The sequence below is a fragment of the Dermacentor silvarum genome, chromosome 3, assembly GCF_013339745.2.
Source record: "Dermacentor silvarum isolate Dsil-2018 chromosome 3, BIME_Dsil_1.4, whole genome shotgun sequence".
Taxonomy (NCBI): domain Eukaryota; kingdom Metazoa; phylum Arthropoda; class Arachnida; order Ixodida; family Ixodidae; genus Dermacentor; species Dermacentor silvarum.
The window spans coordinates 164,571,927-164,577,926 of record NC_051156.1 but is presented as its reverse complement, the minus strand read 5'-3'; positions in this window follow the sequence as shown (position 1 = coordinate 164,577,926).

Below are 6,000 nucleotides of genomic sequence, written 5' to 3'. Positions count from 1 at the left end.
AATTCACTGTGCCAAACAGGCTTTCTTGCACTCCGCACGTGCAAGCAACTCGCTCCAAACCTGAAGGGCACCACCGCACCGCCTGTCGCTGTAAGTAGAACGCGCCCGCTAGTAATTTGCGCGCAGTTTGAGGGTTGTCAAGTATCCGGCGCTTCTGCCACAGTGACCTAAGCAGTGTCGTTTTAGGTGGGGAAGTCCTCCTTGCCACATCGTCGGCGGCTCCCAGCGCGGGGATGCTTTGGCTCCAAAATGTAGGATATACAACAACCTCCCCCGGATGAGCGAACTATTATTGAGCTTATTGCTCCACAATCTCTAAGGGAGACAGCAGCTGCATCGGTCGCTTCAGGTCCGTTCCCCCACTTGATATCAATTTGCTGGATCACACCCTGCCGTCTCTACCCTTAAATGTTTCCTTAATTCTGGCTGTCTTCCCCATGTGGCGTTTCAAAAGGTCTTTCCTCAGGAGCACCAAGGCGTCTTTCTTCAGATCACTCGACGTCGTTGGTCGACACATATGTGCCGATCTGGGCTCCAATAAGTACTCTTTCCGCCACTGTCTCCAGAAACCATTGGCCATGGCAGTCTGGTACTTCCAGCGTCGTGAGAGATGCATGCCACCACCAGGAATTTCGTCCGGTAGCAGGTGTGGAGGTAGGGTCGTCAACTTTCTTCCGACAAGGAAGTGCGCCGGTGACAGTGGTTCTGGCTCTTGAGCATCATCATACATGAATGTCAAAGGGCGTGAGTTGATCACGGCCTCCACCTCATAAATAATGGTGGTCGGTTCTTCGAAACTCAAGCTGCTCCGACCTAACACCTTTCGCAATGCTACTTTCACAGATCCCACCATCCGCTCCCAGAATCCGCCCCACCAAGCTGCCCGTTCAACAATAAACTTCCATCTGATCTGGTTTCCGGCGAAGTATGACTGCGATTCCTCGACTTGCAACAGCATGAACATGGCCTTTAGATTTCTGGCTGGTCGCTTGAATGTGAGCGCGTTGTCCGAATACACCGTCGAGCAGATTCCACGGCGTGCCACAAAGCGTTTAAAGGCCTAGAGGAAGGCTGTTGCCGACAGGTCGCTGACGAGCTCAAGGTGGACGGCACGTGTCACAGCACAGGTGAAAATAGCGATATAGCATTGCTGTCGCGTGACTATTGACAAATCAAGGGCCCTGCAAAATCTATGCCAGTGATGTCGAATGGGTTTCCTTTTGTCACTCTGTCAGCTGGGAGTGGTGCTACTGGTTCCGTAGCTGGAGGGCAACTTTGTTTGTGACAGACGAGGCACTGCTTGATAACTTTCCTTACGGCCTGACGTCCTCTGATAATCCAATACGACTCTCGCAGCTGTGCTAGAGTATCGCGTACGCCCGTGTGCAGCATTCTCAAGTGTTCCTTCCGTTTGAGCAGTGACCTGAGGGGATGATTGCCAGGGAGAACGATGGGATGCTTAGTCTCTTCGTTATCACTGAAATACAAGCGTCCACCAACTCGCATGAGGCCCTCTTTGTCGAAGTACGGGTTGAAAGGCAAAACAGGAGAGCTCTTGTGCAGCGGTCTTCGATTCTTCAGATTTGAAATGTCGTTGCTGAACACATCTCCTTGAGCTTTAGCCAACCCGTATCATTCGGCGCCGAGTACTTCCTCAGCTCGGAATGGGCCGACCGTCTTTTCCTCTTTGTTGTGGGGCGTACCCACGCGGTTACTCGCACCCCTGTGCTGATTGAACTATAATTCTCAACATTGAGGATTGCCATGGATGGCGATGATACTATGGGCATCACCGTCACCTTTCGCTTTTACATTTGGCGCTCCGCCATCTTTGAGCTCAGCTCACATATCGTTGGCCAGTGCGTGTCATCCTCCTGAAGCCAACGCCGTCCTCTCCACCACAATTCGCTTTCCCGCAGGGCTGTTTGGAGAATGTCGCGGGTGATTAGGTCAGCGGGGTTGTCTGAAACTGGGCAGTGTCTCCAATCCTTGGGATCTGTCAGCGCTTGTAACTCTTAGACTCGATTTGCTACGAAGGCCTTCCATCTGGCAGCGTTTCCCTTGATCCAGTACATAGCTACTATAGAGTCAGTCCAGAAGATAGTAGCAACGTTCTTGAGATCCAAGGCCTTGGTAACGTAGTGGCATAGTCGCGCGCCAACAAGGGCTCCCATCAGCTCCAGTCGGGGTAGCGAGAGGCGTTTCAAAGGTGCCACTCTTGGTTTGGCCATGACCAAACTTACATTTATTAGTCCGAGCGGAGACTTGGTCATGATATATGCGGCAGCACCGCAGGCCTTCGGGCTTGCGTCACAGAAAATGTGCACCACTTTCTTCGTATCATCGTTTCTAAAGTCTGCCGCTATCAGTCGGGATGGACACTCCTTCGATGCATGGAAGCTCCTTACACCAGCAGTCCCACTCAGGCTGCAATGTTTCAGGCAAGGGATCGTCCCAACCAATTCCCAACTACCAGAACTTCTGGAACATTGCCTTTACGCATAATGTTGTGGGAGCAATAAATCCCAAAGGGTCGAAAATTCTTTCTGAGACCTGCAGCACAAATCTCTTGCTGTCGGCTCTTGCTGAGAGGAAGTCGATGAGTGAAGTTAGGTTGTATTGAAAGTGGTCAGTCTGAGCTTTCCAATCAACTCCCAATACCTTTGTGGTTGCAGCGTGTTCAGCATCAGCGTTCGTTCTTTCCAGATTGTCATTCTCTAAGAGGTTGACGAGATCGTGGTCAATCGACATCCACTTGTGCAGCCGCATCCCTGATTGAGGCACTATATCTTTTGATTCCTGGCACAAGACTTTACTCTTGTCAAGGCTGTCAACCTTAGTTACAAGGTCGTCCACGGAAAGATGCTTGCGCAGGATACCCACAGTCTCAGCATACCGTTCCGGCAGGCCTTCAAGATGATGTTGCAACGTTGCAGCCAAGAGAAATGGGCTCGACGTGACACCGAACGGCACGCGAGTCATCCGATAGGTCACCACAGATGGAAGTTCTTCCCCTTTCTTTGGCGTCATAGCGTACCAGAGGAACTGCACAGCGTTCCGGTTACCCTCTCATAGGGATATTTGGATAAAGGCCTTTTCAATATCCGCAACGATGGCAATGTTGTAAGTGCGGAAATTGATCAGCAGATCGATGAGCTCTGGGTTTAGGTTTGGGCCACTTTCCAAAATAATGTTCAGTGAGAGGCGATTTTTGGCATTTGATGATGCATCGAATACTAACCTCAGATTTGTTGTCTAGCTTTCATGACGAACAACTGCTTGATGTGGCATATAGTACACCGGACCTTCCGACGTTCTGTAATCCTTGCTGGCTGGCTCCGCATAGCCCTCTTCTATGAAGTCTCTTATGCAGGCATCGTACACCCTAATCAATGAATCTCCTTTCAAGAGGCGCGTTGTCTGTGCTTTAAGAGGCCTTGCGGCGCACTCGTAGTTGTCGCCAAGCTCGTAAACCGTCGACCTCCAAGCGAACGACACCTTATAGCGGCCATTCTCAAAGTTTACGGTTTCTTTATAGTGCTGAAGGACCGCGTCTTGGTGACGAACTGGTTCATGTTCCTTGATACCGATGTGCTCGAGCTCCCAGAAAGACTTTAGCTGGGCTGATATTTCCTTGTCAATTTGTTCACTCACTCCTAACCGCATCACGCCAGCAGCCAAGGAGCAGACTCCTGTTGACTTCCTTGTGCCGACCTGGCGCTGGACTGTCCATCCGAATACAGTCTCCACTGCCATCAATTTGGAGTTGAGACGCTTAGCGGATCCCGTGACAATTTCCCAGCAATGATCTGCGCCTATCAAAAGGTCAATATTATCACTTTCACTGACCTGCGAGGCGTCTGCGACTTGGAAGTGAAATCTTAAAAGTTGAAGTAGAACAGAATTTGATGGAGTAGCAATGATATCTGCACAGATGCAAGGAACTTTCAGCGCTTCCACTCGCGCCCCTTTTCCGTCGTACTGGCTTCTGAGCCACAGCTCGACACGACGAGTTTTTGTGCGTGTTATAGCTGACTGGTCACCAAAGGCAAATATTTTAAGCCCCTCTTCCCCAAGCACCTTTAAGTGCAGCTTTTCGGATAGGTTGCGATGGATGAAGGTTCGCTGACTGCCACCATCGAGGAGAAGCCTGGCAAGTGTACGTTCATGTGGACCCTCTGTCCAAGCCCGTGCTGTCTGTAGGAGAAACTGCTGCTCTCCATTGCATATCTCCCGTGCCTAATGAGGACTTCAACACCGTGGTTTGCTCAATCACCGGGGACGAAGATGCATCCCCTTCATCAGTGTTGCGGTGTCTTCTAAAGTCAGGGTCGCACATTGTCGTTAAGTGTCTGCCGTCGCAATGCGCACACCTGAGCCACTTAGCTTTACGGCATTGCCTTGCCGCGTGCCCACTTGTGCACCGGAAACACCGATTTTCACACTTCAGCACCTCTCTCTTATCCGCCACAGACATCTTTGCGTTACAGTTGCCAGTCGCATGGCCGTTCGAATTACAAACTAGACATCCTGTGCTGTCTTTAATCGTGGTGTGCAGTGCCGCAGCACTATAGGCATGTTCGCCACTTTAATGTTACTGTTGCGCCTTTCCTTTACCAATTCGGCGCAGTTGTCTCTCGGTGCTTCGGCCCGCTGTCGGATCTCCCGCGTCGCAACCTCTTTTGGAGGTGCTCCTGCGTCCTCCAAAAACGCAGGAGCACCTCCAGCTCACTTCCCTCGTTCGTAGTCTCGGTTTTTCGTTGGTATTCCAGACGAAGGTCGGCAGGCACCGCTTTCTTTATTATGGTCAGTAACAAAGTTCCATAAGTGCCGACACTCACGCCTAAAGAAGTGAGGCTGCGTACACCTGTCTCTACTTCGTCGACGAGGCTGCGCAGTTGGCCGAGATTCCGTGAGTCACGCACTGGCTTGATGGTAAGTAGCCGTGACATGTGGTCATCTATGATAACTTCCTTTTTGCCGAACCTCTCCTTTATTAGCGAGAGAGCAACTTCGTAGTTGCATTCCGACAAGTCAAGTCCTGCTACCGCAGCCGCCGCTTTTCCTGTCAAGTAGCGGTTGAGGTACTTGAATTTGTCTACGTTTGAGAGATTCTGGTTATCGTTGATAGTCGATTCAAACAGATTCCCGAACCCTTGCCACTCTCGAAGCTCGCCATTGAATTTGTTGATGTCGAGGTTTGGCAGATTTACGGTGGGGCGTATTTGCGAATTGTTAGCGCTAGATTCTCTTTCATCTGAGGAGTTTAGTGTGTGATCTAATGAAGCATTTGTGCTGCTAAAGTCGCGTAGCATGCGTTGTACCTTTGTCCACGCCACGCTGATCTTTTCTCTCTACATTTCGGAGCTTGCAACTTCCTCTTCGAAAGCTTCATATTCAACGCCTTTTTCTATTTGCCAATCTAGTTCTTTCAGCGAGTCCTTATTAAGAGAAAGAAGATTGATCTTTTCTTCCAGCTCACCAATTGATGCGTTGCCATCCATGGTGGATACTTCGTTGAGCAGCTTGGTTGTAGATGTTCGCACCACGGCCCTTTTTCGCTTGATTCTGTCGATATCCATCTTTTGACGTCCCTATTCCCGGGTTTCGGCACCAAAATGTTATAGAAAAAGAGATGGATACTATTTAACTTATGGAAAAACGACAGACGACCGTTCTCTTTGAGCGCATCAAGAAGACTAATTAATTTATTATGACTAGAAGGTAGGGAAAAGGGAGAGTGTAGAGAGAAAGGGAAAATCACAATTCATTGTGCCGAATAGGCTTTCTTGCACCCCGCACGTGCAAGCAACCCGCTCCAAACTCTGAAGGGCACCACCACACCGCCTGTCGCTGTTCGTAGAACGCGCCCGCCAGTAATTTGCACGCAGTTCGAGGCGTGTCAAGTGTCCCGCGTTTCCGCCACAGCGACCTCAGCAGTGTCATTTTAGGTGGGGGAGTCCTCATCGCCACATCGTCGGCGGCCCCCAGCGCGGGGAC